At 51.4% G+C, this 23,036-nt stretch overlaps 1 long non-coding RNA gene across 1 annotated transcript in view; it reads left to right on the forward strand.

Moving 5' to 3' along the window:
- The window catches only part of LOC146079790 (uncharacterized), a 73,227-nt gene extending 50,497 nt beyond the window's left edge, over nt 1-22,730 (forward strand). The window contains exon 3 of the long non-coding RNA XR_014474753.1: nt 22,459-22,730. This is a non-coding gene — a long non-coding RNA (uncharacterized LOC146079790). The remainder of the gene's footprint in view (nt 1-22,458) is intronic.
- Nucleotides 22,731-23,036: the final 306 nt, after the last annotated feature.

Below are 23,036 nucleotides of genomic sequence, written 5' to 3' on the forward strand. Positions count from 1 at the left end.
GACCGTCTTCTCTGGTCGGAGTGCCAGCATGCATACAGACCGTCTTCTCTGGTCGGAGTGCCAGCATTATACAGACCGTCTTCTCTGGTCGGAGTGCCAGCATTATACAGACCGTCTTCTCTGGTCGGAGTGCCAGCATGCATACAGACCGTCTTCTCTGGTCGGAGTGCCAGCATTATACAGACCGTCTTCTCTGGTCGGAGTGCCAGCATGCATACAGACTGTCTTCTCTGGTCGGAGTGCCAGCATGCATACAGACCGTCTTCTCTGGTCGGAGTGCCAGCATGCATACAGACCGTCTTCTCTGGTCGGAGTGCCAGCATGCATACAGACCGTCTTCTCTGGTCGGAGTGCCAGCATTATACAGACTGTCTTCTCTGGTCAGAGTGCCACCATGCATACAGGCCGTCTTCCCTGGTCGGAATGCCAGCATTATACAGACTGTCTTCTCTGGTCGGAGTGCCACCATGCATACAGGCCGTCTTCTCTGGTCGGAGTGCCAGCATGCATACAGACCGTCTTCTCTGGTCGGAGTGCCAGCATTATACAGACTGTCTTCTCTGGTCGGAGTGCCACCATGCATACAGGCCGTCTTCTCTGGTCGGAGTGCCAGCATGCATACAGACCGTCTTCTCTGGTCGGAGTGCCAGCATTATACAGACCGTCTTCTCTGGTCAGAGTTCCAGCATGCATACAGACTGTCTTCTCTGGTCGGAGTGCCAGCATTATACAGACCGTCTTCTCTGGTCGGAGTGCCAGCATGCATACAGACCGTCTTCTCTGGTCGGAATGCCAGCATGCATACAGACCGTCTTCTCTGGTCGGAGTGCCAGCATGCATACAGACCGTCTTCTCTGGTCGGAGTGCCAGCATGCATACAGACCGTCTTCTCTGGTTGGAGTGCCAGCATGCATACAGACCGTCTTCTCTGGTCGGAGTGCCAGCATTATACAGACCGTCTTCTCTGGTCGGAGTGCCAGCATGCATACAGACCGTCTTCTCTGGTCGGAGTGCCAGCATGCATACAGACCGTCTTCTCTGGTCGGAGTGCCAGCATGCATACAGACCGTCTTCTCTGGTCGGAGTGCCAGCATGCATACAGACCGTCTTCTCTGGTCGGAGTGCCAGCATTATACAGACCGTCTTCTCTGGTCGGAGTGCCAGCATGCATACAGACCGTCTTCTCTGGTCGGAGTGCCAGCATTATACAGACTGTCTTCTCTGGTCGGAGTGCCAGCATTATACAGACTGTCTTCTCTGGTCGGAGTGCCAGCATTATACAGACCGTCTTCTCTGGTCGGAGTGCCAGCATGCATACAGACCGTCTTCTCTGGTCGGAGTGCCAGCATTATACAGACCGTCTTCTCTGGTCGGAGTGCCAGCATGCATACAGACTGTCTTCTCTGGTCGGAGTGCCAGCATGCATACAGACCGTCTTCTCTGGTCGGAGTGCCAGCATGCATACAGACCGTCTTCTCTGGTCGGAGTGCCAGCATGCATACAGACCGTCTTCTCTGGTCGGAGTGCCAGCATGCATACAGACCGTCTTCTCTGGTCGGAGTGCCAGCATGCATACAGACCGTCTTCTCTGGTCGGAGTGCCAGCATGCATACAGACCGTCTTCTCTGGTCGGAGTGCCAGCATTATACAGACTGTCTTCTCTGGTCAGAGTGCCACCATGCATACAGGCCGTCTTCCCTGGTCGGAATGCCAGCATTATACAGACTGTCTTCTCTGGTCGGAGTGCCACCATGCATACAGGCCGTCTTCTCTGGTCGGAGTGCCAGCATGCATACAGACCGTCTTCTCTGGTCGGAGTGCCAGCATTATACAGACTGTCTTCTCTGGTCGGAGTGCCACCATGCATACAGGCCGTCTTCTCTGGTCGGAGTGCCAGCATGCATACAGACCGTCTTCTCTGGTCGGAGTGCCAGCATTATACAGACCGTCTTCTCTGGTCGGAGTTCCAGCATGCATACAGACTGTCTTCTCTGGTCGGAGTGCCAGCATTATACAGACCGTCTTCTCTGGTCGGAGTGCCAGCATGCATACAGACCGTCTTCTCTGGTCGGAATGCCAGCATGCATACAGACCGTCTTCTCTGGTCGGAGTGCCAGCATGCATACAGACCGTCTTCTCTGGTCGGAGTGCCAGCATGCATACAGACCGTCTTCTCTGGTTGGAGTGCCAGCATGCATACAGACCGTCTTCTCTGGTCGGAGTGCCAGCATTATACAGACCGTCTTCTCTGGTCGGAGTGCCAGCATGCATACAGACCGTCTTCTCTGGTCGGAGTGCCAGCATGCATACAGACCGTCTTCTCTGGTCGGAGTGCCAGCATGCATACAGACCGTCTTCTCTGGTCGGAGTGCCAGCATGCATACAGACCGTCTTCTCTGGTCGGAGTGCCAGCATTATACAGACCGTCTTCTCTGGTCGGAGTGCCAGCATGCATACAGACCGTCTTCTCTGGTCGGAGTGCCAGCATTATACAGACTGTCTTCTCTGGTCGGAGTGCCAGCATTATACAGACTGTCTTCTCTGGTCGGAGTGCCAGCATTATACAGACCGTCTTCTCTGGTCGGAGTGCCAGCATGCATACAGACCGTCTTCTCTGGTCGGAGTGCCAGCATTATACAGACCGTCTTCTCTGGTCGGAGTGCCAGCATGCATACAGACTGTCTTCTCTGGTCGGAGTGCCAGCATGCATACAGACCGTCTTCTCTGGTCGGAGTGCCAGCATGCATACAGACCGTCTTCTCTGGTCGGAGTGCCAGCATGCATACAGACCGTCTTCTCTGGTCGGAGTGCCAGCATGCATACAGACCGTCTTCTCTGGTCGGAGTGCCAGCATGCATACAGACCGTCTTCTCTGGTCGGAGTGCCAGCATGCATACAGACCGTCTTCTCTGGTCGGAGTGCCAGCATTATACAGACCGTCTTCTCTGGTCGGAGTGCCAGCATGCATACAGACCGTCTTCTCTGGTCGGAGTGCCAGCATTATACAGACCGTCTTCTCTGGTCGGAGTGCCAGCATGCATACAGACTGTCTTCTCTGGTCGGAGTGCCAGCATGCATACAGACCGTCTTCTCTGGTCGGAGTGCCAGCATGCATACAGACCGTCTTCTCTGGTCGGAGTGCCAGCATTATACAGACTGTCTTCTCTGGTCGGAGTGCCAGCATTATACAGACTGTCTTCTCTGGTCGGAGTGCCAGCATTATACAGACCGTCTTCTCTGGTCGGAGTGCCAGCATGCATACAGACCGTCTTCTCTGGTCGGAGTGCCAGCATTATACAGACCGTCTTCTCTGGTCGGAGTGCCAGCATGCATACAGACTGTCTTCTCTGGTCGGAGTGCCAGCATGCATACAGACCGTCTTCTCTGGTCGGAGTGCCAGCATGCATACAGACCGTCTTCTCTGGTCGGAGTGCCAGCATGCATACAGACCGTCTTCTCTGGTCGGAGTGCCAGCATGCATACAGACCGTCTTCTCTGGTCGGAGTGCCAGCATGCATACAGACCGTCTTCTCTGGTCGGAGTGCCAGCATGCATACAGACCGTCTTCTCTGGTCGGAGTGCCAGCATTATACAGACCGTCTTCTCTGGTCGGAGTGCCAGCATGCATACAGACCGTCTTCTCTGGTCGGAGTGCCAGCATTATACAGACTGTCTTCTCTGGTCGGAGTGCCAGCATTATACAGACTGTCTTCTCTGGTCGGAGTGCCAGCATTATACAGACCGTCTTCTCTGGTCGGAGTGCCAGCATTATACAGACCGTCTTCTCTGGTCGGAGTGCCAGCATTATACAGACCGTCTTCTCTGGTCGGAGTGCCAGCATGCATACAGACCGTCTTCTCTGGTCGGAGTGCCAGCATGCATACAGACCGTCTTCTCTGGTCGGAGTGCCAGCATGCATACAGACCGTCTTCTCTGGTCGGAGTGCCAGCATTATACAGACCGTCTTCTCTGGTCGGAGTGCCAGCATTATACAGACCGTCTTCTCTGGTCGGAGTGCCAGCATTATACAGACTGTCTTCTCCCGTCGGAGTGCCAGCATTATACAGACTGTCTTCTCTGGTCGGAGTGCCAGCATTATACAGACCGTCTTCTCTGGTCGGAGTGCCAGCATGCATACAGACCGTCTTCTCTGGTCGGAGTGCCACCATGCATACAGACCGTCTTCTCTGGTCGGAGTGCCAGCATGCATACAGACCGTCTTCTCTGGTCGGAGTGCCAGCATTATACAGACCGTCTTCTCTGGTCGGAGTGCCAGCATGCATACAGGCCGTCTTCTCTGGTCGGAGTGCCAGCATGCATACAGACCGTCTTCTCTGGTCGGAGTGCCAGCATGCATACAGACTGTCTTCTCTGGTCGGAGTGCCAGCATTATACAGACCGTCTTCTCTGGTCGGAGTGCCAGCATGCATACAGGCCGTCTTCTCTGGTCGGAGTGCCAGCATGCATACAGACCGTCTTCTCTGGTCGGAGTGCCAGCATGCATACAGACTGTCTTCTCTGGTCGGAGTGCCAGCATTATACAGACTGTCTTCTCTGGTCGGAGTGCCAGCATGCATACAGACCGTCTTCTCTGGTCGGAGTGCCAGCATGCATACAGACCGTCTTCTCTGGTCGGAGTGCCAGCATGCATACAGACCGTCTTCTCTGGTTGGAGTGCCAGCATGCATACAGACCGTCTTCTCTGGTCGGAGTGCCAGCATTATACAGACCGTCTTCTCTGGTCGGAGTGCCAGCATGCATACAGACCGTCTTCTCTGGTCGGAGTGCCAGCATTATACAGACCGTCTTCTCTGGTCGGAGTGCCAGCATGCATACAGACCGTCTTCTCTGGTCGGAGTGCCAGCATTATACAGACTGTCTTCTCTGGTCGGAGTGCCACCATGCATACAGGCCGTCTTCTCTGGTCGGAGTGCCAGCATGCATACAGACCGTCTTCTCTGGTCGGAGTGCCAGCATTATACAGACCGTCTTCTCTGGTCAGAGTTCCAGCATGCATACAGACTGTCTTCTCTGGTCGGAGTGCCAGCATTATACAGACCGTCTTCTCTGGTCGGAGTGCCAGCATGCATACAGACCGTCTTCTCTGGTCGGAATGCCAGCATGCATACAGACCGTCTTCTCTGGTCGGAGTGCCAGCATGCATACAGACCGTCTTCTCTGGTCGGAGTGCCAGCATGCATACAGACCGTCTTCTCTGGTTGGAGTGCCAGCATGCATACAGACCGTCTTCTCTGGTCGGAGTGCCAGCATTATACAGACCGTCTTCTCTGGTCGGAGTGCCAGCATGCATACAGACCGTCTTCTCTGGTCGGAGTGCCAGCATGCATACAGACCGTCTTCTCTGGTCGGAGTGCCAGCATGCATACAGACCGTCTTCTCTGGTCGGAGTGCCAGCATGCATACAGACCGTCTTCTCTGGTCGGAGTGCCAGCATTATACAGACCGTCTTCTCTGGTCGGAGTGCCAGCATGCATACAGACCGTCTTCTCTGGTCGGAGTGCCAGCATTATACAGACTGTCTTCTCTGGTCGGAGTGCCAGCATTATACAGACTGTCTTCTCTGGTCGGAGTGCCAGCATTATACAGACCGTCTTCTCTGGTCGGAGTGCCAGCATGCATACAGACCGTCTTCTCTGGTCGGAGTGCCAGCATTATACAGACCGTCTTCTCTGGTCGGAGTGCCAGCATGCATACAGACTGTCTTCTCTGGTCGGAGTGCCAGCATGCATACAGACCGTCTTCTCTGGTCGGAGTGCCAGCATGCATACAGACCGTCTTCTCTGGTCGGAGTGCCAGCATGCATACAGACCGTCTTCTCTGGTCGGAGTGCCAGCATGCATACAGACCGTCTTCTCTGGTCGGAGTGCCAGCATGCATACAGACCGTCTTCTCTGGTCGGAGTGCCAGCATGCATACAGACCGTCTTCTCTGGTCGGAGTGCCAGCATTATACAGACTGTCTTCTCTGGTCAGAGTGCCACCATGCATACAGGCCGTCTTCCCTGGTCGGAATGCCAGCATTATACAGACTGTCTTCTCTGGTCGGAGTGCCACCATGCATACAGGCCGTCTTCTCTGGTCGGAGTGCCAGCATGCATACAGACCGTCTTCTCTGGTCGGAGTGCCAGCATTATACAGACTGTCTTCTCTGGTCGGAGTGCCACCATGCATACAGGCCGTCTTCTCTGGTCGGAGTGCCAGCATGCATACAGACCGTCTTCTCTGGTCGGAGTGCCAGCATTATACAGACCGTCTTCTCTGGTCGGAGTTCCAGCATGCATACAGACTGTCTTCTCTGGTCGGAGTGCCAGCATTATACAGACCGTCTTCTCTGGTCGGAGTGCCAGCATGCATACAGACCGTCTTCTCTGGTCGGAATGCCAGCATGCATACAGACCGTCTTCTCTGGTCGGAGTGCCAGCATGCATACAGACCGTCTTCTCTGGTCGGAGTGCCAGCATGCATACAGACCGTCTTCTCTGGTTGGAGTGCCAGCATGCATACAGACCGTCTTCTCTGGTCGGAGTGCCAGCATTATACAGACCGTCTTCTCTGGTCGGAGTGCCAGCATGCATACAGACCGTCTTCTCTGGTCGGAGTGCCAGCATGCATACAGACCGTCTTCTCTGGTCGGAGTGCCAGCATGCATACAGACCGTCTTCTCTGGTCGGAGTGCCAGCATGCATACAGACCGTCTTCTCTGGTCGGAGTGCCAGCATTATACAGACCGTCTTCTCTGGTCGGAGTGCCAGCATGCATACAGACCGTCTTCTCTGGTCGGAGTGCCAGCATTATACAGACTGTCTTCTCTGGTCGGAGTGCCAGCATTATACAGACTGTCTTCTCTGGTCGGAGTGCCAGCATTATACAGACCGTCTTCTCTGGTCGGAGTGCCAGCATGCATACAGACCGTCTTCTCTGGTCGGAGTGCCAGCATTATACAGACCGTCTTCTCTGGTCGGAGTGCCAGCATGCATACAGACTGTCTTCTCTGGTCGGAGTGCCAGCATGCATACAGACCGTCTTCTCTGGTCGGAGTGCCAGCATGCATACAGACCGTCTTCTCTGGTCGGAGTGCCAGCATGCATACAGACCGTCTTCTCTGGTCGGAGTGCCAGCATGCATACAGACCGTCTTCTCTGGTCGGAGTGCCAGCATGCATACAGACCGTCTTCTCTGGTCGGAGTGCCAGCATGCATACAGACCGTCTTCTCTGGTCGGAGTGCCAGCATTATACAGACCGTCTTCTCTGGTCGGAGTGCCAGCATGCATACAGACCGTCTTCTCTGGTCGGAGTGCCAGCATTATACAGACCGTCTTCTCTGGTCGGAGTGCCAGCATGCATACAGACTGTCTTCTCTGGTCGGAGTGCCAGCATGCATACAGACCGTCTTCTCTGGTCGGAGTGCCAGCATGCATACAGACCGTCTTCTCTGGTCGGAGTGCCAGCATTATACAGACTGTCTTCTCTGGTCGGAGTGCCAGCATTATACAGACTGTCTTCTCTGGTCGGAGTGCCAGCATTATACAGACCGTCTTCTCTGGTCGGAGTGCCAGCATGCATACAGACCGTCTTCTCTGGTCGGAGTGCCAGCATTATACAGACCGTCTTCTCTGGTCGGAGTGCCAGCATGCATACAGACTGTCTTCTCTGGTCGGAGTGCCAGCATGCATACAGACCGTCTTCTCTGGTCGGAGTGCCAGCATGCATACAGACCGTCTTCTCTGGTCGGAGTGCCAGCATGCATACAGACCGTCTTCTCTGGTCGGAGTGCCAGCATGCATACAGACCGTCTTCTCTGGTCGGAGTGCCAGCATGCATACAGACCGTCTTCTCTGGTCGGAGTGCCAGCATGCATACAGACCGTCTTCTCTGGTCGGAGTGCCAGCATTATACAGACCGTCTTCTCTGGTCGGAGTGCCAGCATGCATACAGACCGTCTTCTCTGGTCGGAGTGCCAGCATTATACAGACTGTCTTCTCTGGTCGGAGTGCCAGCATTATACAGACTGTCTTCTCTGGTCGGAGTGCCAGCATTATACAGACCGTCTTCTCTGGTCGGAGTGCCAGCATTATACAGACCGTCTTCTCTGGTCGGAGTGCCAGCATTATACAGACCGTCTTCTCTGGTCGGAGTGCCAGCATGCATACAGACCGTCTTCTCTGGTCGGAGTGCCAGCATGCATACAGACCGTCTTCTCTGGTCGGAGTGCCAGCATGCATACAGACCGTCTTCTCTGGTCGGAGTGCCAGCATTATACAGACCGTCTTCTCTGGTCGGAGTGCCAGCATTATACAGACCGTCTTCTCTGGTCGGAGTGCCAGCATTATACAGACTGTCTTCTCCCGTCGGAGTGCCAGCATTATACAGACTGTCTTCTCTGGTCGGAGTGCCAGCATTATACAGACCGTCTTCTCTGGTCGGAGTGCCAGCATGCATACAGACCGTCTTCTCTGGTCGGAGTGCCACCATGCATACAGACCGTCTTCTCTGGTCGGAGTGCCAGCATGCATACAGACCGTCTTCTCTGGTCGGAGTGCCAGCATTATACAGACCGTCTTCTCTGGTCGGAGTGCCAGCATGCATACAGGCCGTCTTCTCTGGTCGGAGTGCCAGCATGCATACAGACCGTCTTCTCTGGTCGGAGTGCCAGCATGCATACAGACTGTCTTCTCTGGTCGGAGTGCCAGCATTATACAGACCGTCTTCTCTGGTCGGAGTGCCAGCATGCATACAGGCCGTCTTCTCTGGTCGGAGTGCCAGCATGCATACAGACCGTCTTCTCTGGTCGGAGTGCCAGCATGCATACAGACTGTCTTCTCTGGTCGGAGTGCCAGCATTATACAGACTGTCTTCTCTGGTCGGAGTGCCAGCATGCATACAGACCGTCTTCTCTGGTCGGAGTGCCAGCATGCATACAGACCGTCTTCTCTGGTCGGAGTGCCAGCATGCATACAGACCGTCTTCTCTGGTTGGAGTGCCAGCATGCATACAGACCGTCTTCTCTGGTCGGAGTGCCAGCATTATACAGACCGTCTTCTCTGGTCGGAGTGCCAGCATGCATACAGACCGTCTTCTCTGGTCGGAGTGCCAGCATTATACAGACCGTCTTCTCTGGTCGGAGTGCCAGCATGCATACAGACCGTCTTCTCTGGTCGGAGTGCCAGCATTATACAGACTGTCTTCTCTGGTCGGAGTGCCAGCATTATACAGACCGTCTTCTCTGGTCGGAGTGCCAGCATGCATACAGACCGTCTTCTCTGGTCGGAGTGCCAGCATTATACAGACCGTCTTCTCTGGTCGGAGTGCCAGCATGCATACAGACTGTCTTCTCTGGTCGGAGTGCCAGCATGCATACAGACCGTCTTCTCTGGTCGGAGTGCCAGCATGCATACAGACCGTCTTCTCTGGTCGGAGTGCCAGCATGCATACAGACCGTCTTCTCTGGTCGGAGTGCCAGCATTATACAGACTGTCTTCTCTGGTCGGAGTGCCAGCATGCATACAGACCGTCTTCTCTGGTCGGAGTGCCAGCATGCATACAGACCGTCTTCTCTGGTCGGAGTGCTAGCATTATACAGACCGTCTTCTCTGGTCGGAGTGCCAGCATGCATACAGACCGTCTTCTCTGGTCGGAGTGCCAGCATTATACAGACTGTCTTCTCTGGTCGGAGTGCCAGCATTATACAGACTGTCTTCTCTGGTCGGAGTGCCAGCATTATACAGACCGTCTTCTCTGGTCGGAGTGCCAGCATGCATACAGACCGTCTTCTCTGGTCGGAGTGCCAGCATTATACAGACCGTCTTCTCTGGTCGGATTGCCAGCATGCATACAGACTGTCTTCTCTGGTCGGAGTGCCAGCATGCATACAGACCGTCTTCTCTGGTCGGAGTGCCAGCATGCATACAGACCGTCTTCTCTGGTCGGAGTGCCAGCATGCATACAGACCGTCTTCTCTGGTCGGAGTGCCAGCATTATACAGACCGTCTTCTCTGGTCGGAGTGCCAGCATGCATACAGACCGTCTTCTCTGGTCGGAGTGCCAGCATTATACAGACTGTCTTCTCTGGTCGGAGTGCCAGCATTATACAGACCGTCTTCTCTGGTCGGAGTGCCAGCATGCATACAGACCGTCTTCTCTGGTCGGAGTGCCAGCATTATACAGACCGTCTTCTCTGGTCGGAGTGCCAGCATGCATACAGACTGTCTTCTCTGGTCGGAGTGCCAGCATGCATACAGACCGTCTTCTCTGGTCGGAGTGCCAGCATGCATACAGACCGTCTTCTCTGGTCGGAGTGCCAGCATGCATACAGACCGTCTTCTCTGGTCGGAGTGCCAGCATTATACAGACTGTCTTCTCTGGTCAGAGTGCCACCATGCATACAGGCCGTCTTCCCTGGTCGGAATGCCAGCATTATACAGACTGTCTTCTCTGGTCGGAGTGCCACCATGCATACAGGCCGTCTTCTCTGGTCGGAGTGCCAGCATGCATACAGACCGTCTTCTCTGGTCGGAGTGCCAGCATTATACAGACTGTCTTCTCTGGTCGGAGTGCCACCATGCATACAGGCCGTCTTCTCTGGTCGGAGTGCCAGCATGCATACAGACCGTCTTCTCTGGTCGGAGTGCCAGCATTATACAGACCGTCTTCTCTGGTCGGAGTTCCAGCATGCATACAGACTGTCTTCTCTGGTCGGAGTGCCAGCATTATACAGACCGTCTTCTCTGGTCGGAGTGCCAGCATGCATACAGACCGTCTTCTCTGGTCGGAATGCCAGCATGCATACAGACCGTCTTCTCTGGTCGGAGTGCCAGCATGCATACAGACCGTCTTCTCTGGTCGGAGTGCCAGCATGCATACAGACCGTCTTCTCTGGTTGGAGTGCCAGCATGCATACAGACCGTCTTCTCTGGTCGGAGTGCCAGCATTATACAGACTGTCTTCTCTGGTCGGAGTGCCAGCATGCATACAGACCGTCTTCTCTGGTCGGAGTGCCAGCATGCATACAGACCGTCTTCTCTGGTCGGAGTGCCAGCATGCATACAGACCGTCTTCTCTGGTCGGAGTGCCAGCATGCATACAGACCGTCTTCTCTGGTCGGAGTGCCAGCATTATACAGACCTTCTTCTCTGGTCGGAGTGCCAGCATGCATACAGACCGTCTTCTCTGGTCGGAGTGCCAGCATTATACAGACTGTCTTCTCTGGTCGGAGTGCCAGCATTATACAGACTGTCTTCTCTGGTCGGAGTGCCAGCATTATACAGACCGTCTTCTCTGGTCGGAGTGCCAGCATGCATACAGACCGTCTTCTCTGGTCGGAGTGCCAGCATTATACAGACCGTCTTCTCTGGTCGGAGTGCCAGCATGCATACAGACTGTCTTCTCTGGTCGGAGTGCCAGCATGCATACAGACCGTCTTCTCTGGTCGGAGTGCCAGCATGCATACAGACCGTCTTCTCTGGTCGGAGTGCCAGCATGCATACAGACCGTCTTCTCTGGTCGGAGTGCCAGCATTATACAGACTGTCTTCTCTGGTCAGAGTGCCAGCATGCATACAGGCCGTCTTCCCTGGTTGGAATGCCAGCATTATACAGACTGTCTTCTCTGGTCGGAGTGCCACCATGCATACAGGCCGTCTTCTCTGGTCGGAGTGCCAGCATGCATACAGACCGTCTTCTCTGGTCGGAGTGCCAGCATTATACAGACTGTCTTCTCTGGTCGGAGTGCCACCATGCATACAGGCCGTCTTCTCTGGTCGGAGTGCCAGCATGCATACAGACCGTCTTCTCTGGTCGGAGTGCCAGCATTATACAGACCGTCTTCTCTGGTCGGAGTTCCAGCATGCATACAGACTGTCTTCTCTGGTCGGAGTGCCAGCATTATACAGACCGTCTTCTCTGGTCGGAGTGCCAGCATGCATACAGACCGTCTTCTCTGGTCGGAATGCCAGCATGCATACAGACCGTCTTCTCTGGTCGGAGTGCCAGCATGCATACAGACCGTCTTCTCTGGTCGGAGTGCCAGCATGCATACAGACCGTCTTCTCTGGTTGGAGTGCCAGCATGCATACAGACCGTCTTCTCTGGTTGGAGTGCCAGCATTATACAGACTGTCTTCTCTGGTCGGAGTGCCAGCATGCATACAGACCGTCTTCTCTGGTCGGAGTGCCAGCATGCATACAGACCGTCTTCTCTGGTCGGAGTGCCAGCATGCATACAGACCGTCTTCTCTGGTCGGAGTGCCACCATGCATACAGGCCGTCTTCTCTGGTCGGAGTGCCAGCATGCATACAGACCGTCTTCTCTGGTCGGAGTGCCAGCATGCATACAGACCGTCTTCTCTGGTCGGAGTGCCAGCATGCATACAGACTGTCTTCTCTGGTCGGAGTGCCAGCATTATACAGACTGTCTTCTCTGGTCGGAGTGCCAGCATGCATACAGACCGTCTTCTCTGGTCGGAGTGCCAGCATGCATACAGACCGTCTTCTCTGGTCGGAGTGCCAGCATGCATACAGACCATCTTCTCTGGTCGGAGTGCCAGCATGCATACAGACCGTCTTCTCTGGTCGGAGTGCCAGCATTATACAGACCGTCTTCTCTGGTCGGAGTGCCAGCATGCATACAGACCCCGTCTTCTCTGGTCGGAGTGCCAGCATTATACAGACCGTCTTCTCTGGTCGGAGTGCCAGCATGCATACAGACCATTGGAATCCGGATTTGTCGGCTCGGAATACCACACCCACTAAGAGTAGGTGTAAACATATAAACCAATATTTGCTACCGGTGCTAAACACGATCAGAAGCAAAGCTCACGTAGTTGCAGTAATTATTGTTTCCACCTCTTTTGCAATTTAGATTTTTCATTATTTTTTCCGGTACTTATGTAATATCTGGGCTCCCGTTTTTCTTATGAGACCGCGTCCCCTCGCGGGGCTCGCTGCGCTCGCCACGCTTCGGGCATGGTGGCTCGCTGCGCTCGCCACACTATATAAAATCAACTCCATGCGTAGTTGGATAGTAGGGGTATGAAAAAATCGGGAGCATTTAACATGGAAGCCCAGATAATACATAAGTACCTTTTTTCCAGTCCTTAAAATAGCCATCCTGTATATGTGATTTATGGATTCTGGAATAATTCACAGTATAACTCTCTAGAACATCTGCTGGTAGATTATCCAAGTGATCGATCCCCATTGCCATAGATTCCTGCAGCTGTAGACAGAGAGTTATTTAAGTCTCGCTATAAATGCTGAGGACAATGCATCTTCTCCCTGCACCTGGGCCTGCATCGTGTACATTGCCTGGCTCCTACTACCACATGAGATAAGGCTGTGGCCCCTCTGTGAGTCCACGGGCGAAATGTTATAGGGAGCGATTTTTGGACATGTTTAAAAATCGCACCAAATCGCATGTGCAAAAATCGAATTTGCGTCAAAAAAGTGCAATATGGTGCGATTTAGTGCGATTTTTAGACTTGAAAATGTGCGCATTTTAAGTCATGCAATTTTGTGTAAAAAAAAAAAAAAAATCAGCGTGGGGTCCCTCCTCCTGAGCATAACCAGCTCCGGGCTCAAAGAGCTGGTCCTGGTTTCTTAAAATCACAGAGCCAAACATGTTGGGGTTCCCTGGATTTTACAAAACCAGCACCAAGCTCAAGGGCCGGTCCTGGTTCCCAAAATACGGGCGAGAAAATGACTAGGGGTCCCCCTTATTTTAAGAACCAGCACCGAGCCCAACCAGCCAGCAGGGTAATGCCACAGCCTGGGGGAGACTTTTTATACAAGTTCCCCCAGCCAAAGCATTTATCGGCGGGGTGATGTCCTACACACAGCGGGGTGATGTCCTACACACAGCGGGGTGATGTCGTACACACAGCGGGGTCATGTCCTACACACAGCGGGGTCATGTCCTACACACAGCGGGGTCATGTCCTACACACAGCGGGGTCATGTCACAAACACAGCGGGGTCATGTCACACACACAGCGGGGTCATGTCACACACACAGCGGAGAACGATGACTTTGGTGATGTGACAATTATATTTTTAGAAAAAAAAATTAACAAAATCCAAACACGAAATAAGACCAAAAGGGAATCTCCTTTTTTTTCAGCAGCCACTAAAATGTCAACAGACATTAGTTATAGACTAGGAGAATTATTTGGTTTCCGCGCTTGATATGCTAAGCAGCTCCTATGGGTTTGCAATACTTGGGTTTCTGTTAAGAGCGCTAAAAATGGTGATTTTTGTTTACTGGAGGTATAATGAAAAAGGGAGGAGAGTAGGGCTGTACATAAAAATGTAAATATAAAAATATATATAAATGTTGGGGATGAAATTATTGATAAGTGGTACCTGTAAGGAAGGAAAAAGGTTAGTAAAAATGTTTAAGCCCTTCTGGGGAAAACTTGAATTTTTTTGTAAGATTGCCGTTTGTGTGTTTCCGTTGAAGCGCTGTCCCTATCTAACCCTGCAATGAAGATGGTACCTTTTCGCCGCTTCTTCCGGCTTTCCTGCGGTGTCAACTGGAGGGCTTCTAAGCGCAAAGACTATCTGAGTGATAGCCGTTTGCGCTGATGCTCCGTCCGTGGCGTGTAGACCGGAAGTTGGCGGAAGGCTTGTATTGCGGCTGCGGGTGTAGGGGACGGCTTCTCCGGTGGTAGTCTCTGTAAGGCTCCAACGCGTTTCGTACGCCAAGCGTACTTTTTCAAGGATAAAAGATTCTGCCAACTCTGTGGCTATTTATAGGGAAAAAACTTTAATGGTAAAACGGAAGTAACATTCCGGAAGGAGGGTGAAAGTGGTGGGAATCGCGTGCTTTTCTAAACTGCTGACTCCATCTTGGATTTTGATGTTGGTTACTTGATCCACCTTGGTTTTAATTTCGTTTGTATTTCGATATTCTGTTGCCAGCAGCTGCAGAGGACTCTGCAGCTGCTGGCAACAGAATATCGAAATACAAACGAAATTAAAACCAAGGTGGATCAAGTAACCAACATCAAAATCCAAGATGGAGTCAGCAGTTTAGAAAAGCACGCGATTCCCACCACTTTCACCCTCCTTCCGGAATGTTACTTCCGTTTTACCATTAAAGTTTTTTCCCTATAAATAGCCACAGAGTTGGCAGAATCTTTTATCCTTGAAAAAGTACGCTTGGCGTACGAAACGCGTTGGAGCCTTACAGAGACTACCACCGGAGAAGCCGTCCCCTACACCCGCAGCCGCAATACAAGCCTTCCGCCAACTTCCGGGCTACACGCCACGGACGGAGCATCAGCGCAAACGGCTATCACTCAGATAGTCTTTGCGCTTAGAAGCCCTCCAGTTGACACCGCAGGAAAGCCGGAAGAAGCGGCGAAAAGGTACCATCTTCATTGCAGGGTTAGATAGGGACAGCGCTTCAACGGAAACACACAAACGGCAATCTTACAAAAAAATTCAAGTTTTCCCCAGAAGGGCTTAAACATTTTTACTAACCTTTTTCCTTCCTTACAGGTACCACTTATCAATAATTTCATCCCCAACATTTATATATATTTTTATATTTACATTTTTATGTACAGCCCTACTCTCCTCCCTTTTTCATTATACCTCCAGTAAACAAAAATCACCATTTTTAGCGCTCTTAACAGAAACCCAAAAATTAGTTATAGACTGACAGGTCAACATACACAAAGTCACCACTGAAAAAAAGATAACATGAACAAGTCAACACAAGCAAAAGGTTGACCTCGTGTGTAGAGTTATATTGTACAGACTGTACTCAATTGTGTGTTTCTACGTGGATGTCTTTTACAGAAAGTCATTCCCACCTGCCACTGTTATCATCTGTGGGTGACTAAATAAGACATTTCTTCTATCAAACTTACCTTTTTGTCCTGCTCTTGCCTCAGACTCAGTTGTGTATTGTATGCAGGGCCGGTGCAAGGCACCGGAGCGCCCCAGGCGAGTCGGGGTGGGGGCGCCCCGGTGCCGGGCGGGGGGGGGTGTCTTGGTTGGTACCTGCGTAAAAAAAACTTCTGTCCCCGGCGTCCCTGCTGAGTGCTGGTGTAGGGGTGTCCGTGCCGCCGGGGGAGCCTGCGGCGCTGTTATCGTGTATACGCTTGTCGCGCCCGGCGGGGTCCCTACAGTGCATAGAAAATAACTAGCGCTATGCGCGCGGCGTTATTTTCTATGCTCTGTAGGGACCCCGCCGGGCGCGACAAGCGTATACACGATAACAGCGCCGCAGGCTCCCCCGGCGGCACGGACACCCCTACACCAGCACTCAGCAGGGACGCCGGGGACAGAAGTTTTTTTTACGCAGGTACCACAGTGCAGGGGGTGAGGGGCGAACTGCCGCCCTCCAGGTGCCGGCGCCCTAGGCAAATGCCTAGAGCTGCCTAGTGGTGGCGCCGGCCCTGATTGTATGTCTAAGTACCCAATACGGGCACTCCGGTTTATTAACACTCCTTCCCCAACACCTGAGGCTTGCCGGGGTTAACCTCAACCCTCGAGTGTGATACTGCCTTCTAGAAACTGAACTCTTTAGCATGCTCTACAAAACCAACTCCTCCCCAGCACTCTCTACCAACATAACTCCTACCCAGCACTCTCTACCAACCCAACTCCTCCCCAGCTCTCTCTACCAACCCAACCCCTCCCCAGCACTCTCTACCAACCCAATTCCTCCCCAGTACTCTCTAACAACCCACCTCCTCCCCAGCACTCTTTACCAACCCAATTCCTCCCCAGCACTCTCTACCAACCCAACTCCTCCCCAGCACTCTCTACCAACCCAACTTCTCCCCTACACTCTCTGCCATCTCAACTCCTGTCCTGCACGCTCTAGCAACCCAACTCCTCCCCAGCACTTTCTACCAACCCAACTCCTCCCTAGCACTCTCTACAAACCCAACTCCTCCCCAGCACTCTCTACCAACCCAATTCCTCCCCAGCACTCTCTACCAACCCAACTCCTCCCCAGCACTCTCTACCAACCCAATTCCTCCCCAGTACTCTCTAACAACCCACCTCCTCCCCAGCACACTCTACCAACCCAACTTCTCCCCTACGCTCTCTGCCATCTCAACTCCTGTCCTGCACGCTCTAGCAACCCAACTCCTCCCCAGCACTTTCTACCAACCCAACTCCTCCCTAGCACTCTCTACAAACCCAACTCCTCCCCAGCACTCTCTACCAACCCAATTCCTCCCCAGCACTCTCTACCAACCCAACTCCTCCCCAGCACTCTCTACCAACCCAACTTCTCCCCTGCACTCTCTACCAACCCAACTCCTCCCTAGCACTCTCTAACAACCCAACTCCTCCTCAGCACTCTCTACCAACCCAACTCCTCCTCAGCACTCTCTACCAACCCAACTCCTCCTTAGCACTCTCTACCAATCCAACTCCTCCTCAGCACTCTCTACCAACCCAACTCCTCCTTAGCACTCTCTACCAATCCAACTACTCCCCTGCACTCTCTACCAACCCAACTCCTCCCCAGCACTCTCTACCAACCCAATTCCTGTCCTGCACTCTCTACCAACCCAACTCCTCCCCAGTACTCTCTACCAACCCAACTCCTCCCCTGCACTCTCTACCAACCCAACTCCTCCCCTGCACTCTCTACCAACCCAACTCCTCCCTAGCACTCTCTAACAACCCAACTCCTCCTCAGCACTCTCTACCAACCCAACTCCTCCTCAGCACTCTCTACCAACCCAACTCCTCCTTAGCACTCTCTACCAATCCAACTACTCCCCTGCACTCTCTACCAACCCAACTCCTCCTCAGCACTCTCTACCAACCCAACTCCTCCTTAGCACTCTCTACCAATCCAACTACTCCCCTGCACTCTCTACCAACCCAACTCCTGTCCAGCACACTCTACCAACCCAATTCCTCCCCAACACTCTCTGCCAACCCAACTCCTGTCCAGCACTCTCTACCAATCCAACTCCTGTCCAGCACTCTCTTCCAACCCAACTCCTGTCCAGCACTCTCTTCCAACCCAACTCCTCCCCAGCACTCTCTTCCAACCCAACTCCTGTCCTGCACTCTCTACCAACCCAACTCCTCCACTAAGATGTGGTGGGAGAAGTGTGCTGAGCGCAGCGAGCCATGCGAGGGGAAGCGCTACACTTTGGCGGTATCCATGTTGCCAAAATAAACGTGAAACTCGTGTCGACATTTTGAATGTTGATCTAATACTTGTGTCTACCTAATAACTCATACCCCTGATAACAGTGGAACTTTTATAGAGGAGGAGGCCCAGGTCCACTGCTCACACCGTACCCACTATAAATAAAGATGGGGGCGGCCTCTTCGTTGCCGCCAGAGTGCCATCCGCTGGTAACTGTTGGATGGCGAGCCGGCAGACATGCGAGCACCTCACACGCTTGTGCGTCCATTGCTGAGAATGGGGCATGGGAGCATCTCCACGTGCTCACACCCCATTTGGCAGATGACGATCTGGCCCTGGAGCCGCTCAGAGGAGGCGGCTTCATCTGTAGACTAGCCCATAAGAGGCTTTGGATGCAGCTGCCAAGCAACACAGCTGTTATATTAATATATACGCATGAAAGTCTGAGGATGGCTACCATTGGTGCAGCAATGTAATCCCTCCATGTGTCTCATGCCAAAGGGTGAAAGAGGACAAAACTGTGATGATATAAAGAGCATCCTCCTTGTTTAATATATAATTAAAGATAATGATTTTACCCGCCCCCCTCCCAACTAAAGTAAACTATATAATGTTTTGGTTATCTGCGTCCTACATGAGTCACTCGGTAATATCCCGCCTGTTTTCTATTCAGCGCAGCGACTGCGTGATTGTGGATCAAATTATTCATTAAGCGGAGAGGTTGTATGTGACCAGTGAAGTTTACTTCAATGCCTGTAATTCCAGTATGTTTTCCCTCTCGCTGTCCACTTCACAAGCTGATTGATGGGAAGATTGATCTCTCAGCCGCCAGCCAGCGACTCGTCACTCTTTTCATCATTACCAGCGCTCTGGTCAGAGTCATTATTCAAATAAGACCCAGCGACACATTGCAAATGACAGCCGGCACTTGATTGCCAAACAAAGTGAGACAGGAAAGTGCAGGGAGTGGGCAGGATTCTGTTCCTAATAGCAATCACTGGCTGCGGAGAAATGACCTTGGTGATGAGTCCGCTAATCGGCCCCAGCGATGTTACAGGGAAAGGATTGGGGGATTATAGGTGACTTTTCCCAGTCTGTGTCACATAGAAACGATTCGGAGTCATCTCAGTACAGAATATCACTGAAAGGATCATACAGGAACAGGGCGTAATTGGGGTTACAGTAAAAAACAGAGTAATCACAGTAACCAGGTGATTAAGCAGCCCCCTTGTTTAATGTAAGACTAAGGGCTATTTCACACACTCTGGCTCTTGCCGGGCGGTGAAATCCCGCACAGCCAGAAGCCGTGCCATGCAGAGTAGTTACTGATGGACACGATTGTGTCCATTCAGACAGGACAGCCACGGCCACGCCCACCGGTTGCAGCCGTATCCCACCACTGGAAGGGTCGGCTGCCGGGCTGTGGCCATCCCCTCCATTCTAAACTGCTGTGTGCTGCACGGCTTCCTTGCCATACGGGACGTCTCGCAGCAGTGTACGGACACCCGACGGAGTGGGAGCCGCCGGGACCTTCCCGACGGCAGGAACACATGCGATCCGTTGTGATGGATCACATACATCCCTGCTTCCCACCCGCCCCAGAACAGGTGGTCGGACGGCCAGCCGGTCCGACCACCTAGTCGGGTCCGATGCGCATGGGACTGAGCATCGGACCTGACTGCATGTCAGGGAGAGGAGATTTGGTCCAATTTAACGGGCCGATTGGTCGCAATCGGCCGAAATCGGACCAAATCGCCTCGATGTATGGGGGCCTTTATTCTCAGGAGTGGGGCTGGAATTGGGGGGTTGATGTGGGTGCACAGAGCACAGTAGATCATTGTGTGTGGAATTTGCTCTATAGTAGTAGTAATCCATGTGTAATATAGCAGCAGTAGACGTGGATACCCCTACACAGGTGCGCATGCCCCCAGCACATGCCTATTCTCAGTGCCCAATCTGTAACCCCCTTCTGTGGTACTGATGACCGGCAATCTGTGCCCATGTAAAGCCCTGATCAATCTGTCTTTTTGATGGGCAGCCCGGCTCCCTGGTGGCGCAGTTCACCCGTATACGCTTATATATTAATATTTTTTATATATTGCCATGGGGTCTCCGTGAACATACCCCAATATAAAGGTCCATTTATAAGTGATATACTGTAGGAAGGAGCAGTGAGTACACTGTCACCTAATTGGTTGGGTCGACCAACTTTTTTTTTGAGCCAACATGTGCCGACAGGCGGTATTTCATGCCCTACCATCCCCTAGGGTGTGGTGGGAGAATGAACTAGTGTGCCGAGCGTAACGAGGAACCGTGCCCAAGCATGGCAAGCGTTTCAGTGTCCATGTCGACTGTGTCGAAATTCGGGACAAAAAAAAGTGACAAAACTCCCTGTGGACCTTTGGACTGTCCTCGTTCCCCATGTTGACCTAATGCTTGTGTCGACCTAATGACCCTGTCAGCCATGTTGAGCCCTGTCAACCCGTGTCGACCTTCAGTCATGTTGACCTTGAGTCATATCGACCTTAATGCATGTCGACCTAGTGGTGTTGACCTAATGCTTGTTGACTTACATACTGTCTACCCAATGATCCACACCCGGTCCACCATAACCTACTTGTATGATTACCGGCATATTTGTTTCTCAGCGATCCTGGTGAGATTTAACTCTTTGAGTGCCAAGTGAATTTGTCAAAAAAGGTGTAAAAATTGCCCAGGAAAGCATCACAATTACCTGTATTGTTACCTTATATCGGAAATAGAATCTTTTTTACACAACATTTGTTATTGAATTTATATATTTACATATTATAACAAATGTGAGCGGCGCTGGCGTTTTTAGCGGACATTCTGAACATCTCACAGAGATGGTGGCATTGGGTTAACACATGATCACTTATCTTACAGTAGATCAATATTGAGATTTATATTGCCTTGATAAATGTTTTATGAGGGGGAACATATATCTGCACCTCATCAAATAACACGTGCCTAGTTTTGGTTCTTATGTAGCATATATCAATATATCTTAAGGCCAGTGATCTCTGATTCATAATATACTGTAAAAAAATGTCAGCCCAGAATTATCCAATGCCGGATTACATTGTATATCATGCCTGACATTGTTAGATGTATAGCCTTGGATATTCGTCATCTGCACAGTACGGATTGCCATCGACCTTTGATTCAGAATCATCAATGGTCTGTGTCCAATAATAAAAATGTAATGCCCCCAATGGAGGAGAACCAGATGGTTTCCCAACACTGATAACATACTGTAAAACCACCCAATTCTTTTCTCCAAGGTGTCAGAACATAGAGCACTTCCAATATACAGTGGGGATGAAATAATTCCTCCCTTCTATAGAACAATTGGTAGATTCCTTTGTTCCCAAAAAAATTATGCTTTTCAATGGTTGTTCTTGGTGCACGATATCTCTCTATTGCTAATATACTGACAGCACATACAGGCACACTGACAGGATAGACAGACACACTGACAGGACATATAAAAACACTAACCCCAGTTCTAATGGTCTGAAGACTTGGCCTGTGTGAGGAGGAACAAAAGTAGAGCCAACCGTTATATTGAGACAGGTGGTGCAATGATGGCACCTATTTAGGGTTTGGTTCATAACGTCGACAGTTAGGTTGACACAAGCAAAATGTTGACATGAAAAGGTCTACATGGGTTTTTTAGGGTTTTGTGGTTTCAATTTATATCATGCAGGACATGGAACCCCAATTAGCGTGCCGCATCCCCTCGCATGTCGACCTTATGCTATGTCAACCACTACAATGTCAACCTCTTGGCCATAATGAACTCACCAATTAGAAGCAATGACATGAGAGCATGCGGTCAGTACAGAAATGTAAACATGTATTACGCTCCCTGGTGTACTATAAAGTCCTGAAATGTTGGGGGAAATTTACTAAAGGAAATTTGTAAAAAAATAGGTGTATTTGTATCCAGAAATACACTTATTTTTGACAATTACTATCCCGAAAATACGGCAGTTCATATTTGTATTGATGTGCTATCAATACGAATACGAATTGCCGTATTTTCGGGATAGTAAATGTCAAAAATAAGTGTATTTCTGGATACAAATACACCTATTTTTTCCAAATTTCCTTTAGTAAATTTTCCCCGTTATGTATATAACTCCCAGCCCACATACAGCGTCTGCTTGCAAACGGTTTGGCTTATTTTTGCCAGATATACAACATGATCTGAATATCGGCTCTTAGGCTGAAACTCTTGGCTTCTGAGCAAAGTAACAAACATCAATTTGTTTTATTTTATTTTTAGGCACTGGGCAGAAAACAGTCATCGTACATTGTATTCCCTGAGCAACGCTGACACTCGTGTTCTGCTGCGTCCGATGCAGAAATACATAGCCACAGGGAGGAAGCAACAGAGCCGTGTACGAGGAATACGACGAATGTCTCTGCAGCATTGTACAGTGGATCAGAGAGGAGCGCGGTTCCTGCAGAATGCTTTACTGTAGCTTTTGAGGCCTTTTTTTTAAAAGTTGCAAAGCAATATACAGTATGTAAGGAGCTATATATTGTCATAGAATAAATCACAGTAGGTTTGTGGTAATGTAAAGAGAGAGATATGAGAGAAAGTTATACAAGTTCGCCACATGCAAACTGACTTCCTTGCATTTCTTCCTTTGTTGCTGTCAGTGTATCTGTCTGACCTGTCAGTGTAACAGAAATTGGAATGAAGGTAAATGTGGCGCCTGATGAATTTGGAGTTCGCCCTTCTGAATTCCTTGGGGTCTTACCCTAAAGTACCCCACAGATTATAGAAACAAAAGAAATGGATGGAATTCAGATACTAGGCGCTCTTCATATGGACATACAGGGAATCTGAGGATGATC

The sequence above is a fragment of the Crinia signifera genome, chromosome 5 (genome assembly GCF_055691185.1).
Source record: "Crinia signifera chromosome 5, ASM5569118v1, whole genome shotgun sequence".
NCBI classification, from domain to species: domain Eukaryota; kingdom Metazoa; phylum Chordata; class Amphibia; order Anura; family Myobatrachidae; genus Crinia; species Crinia signifera.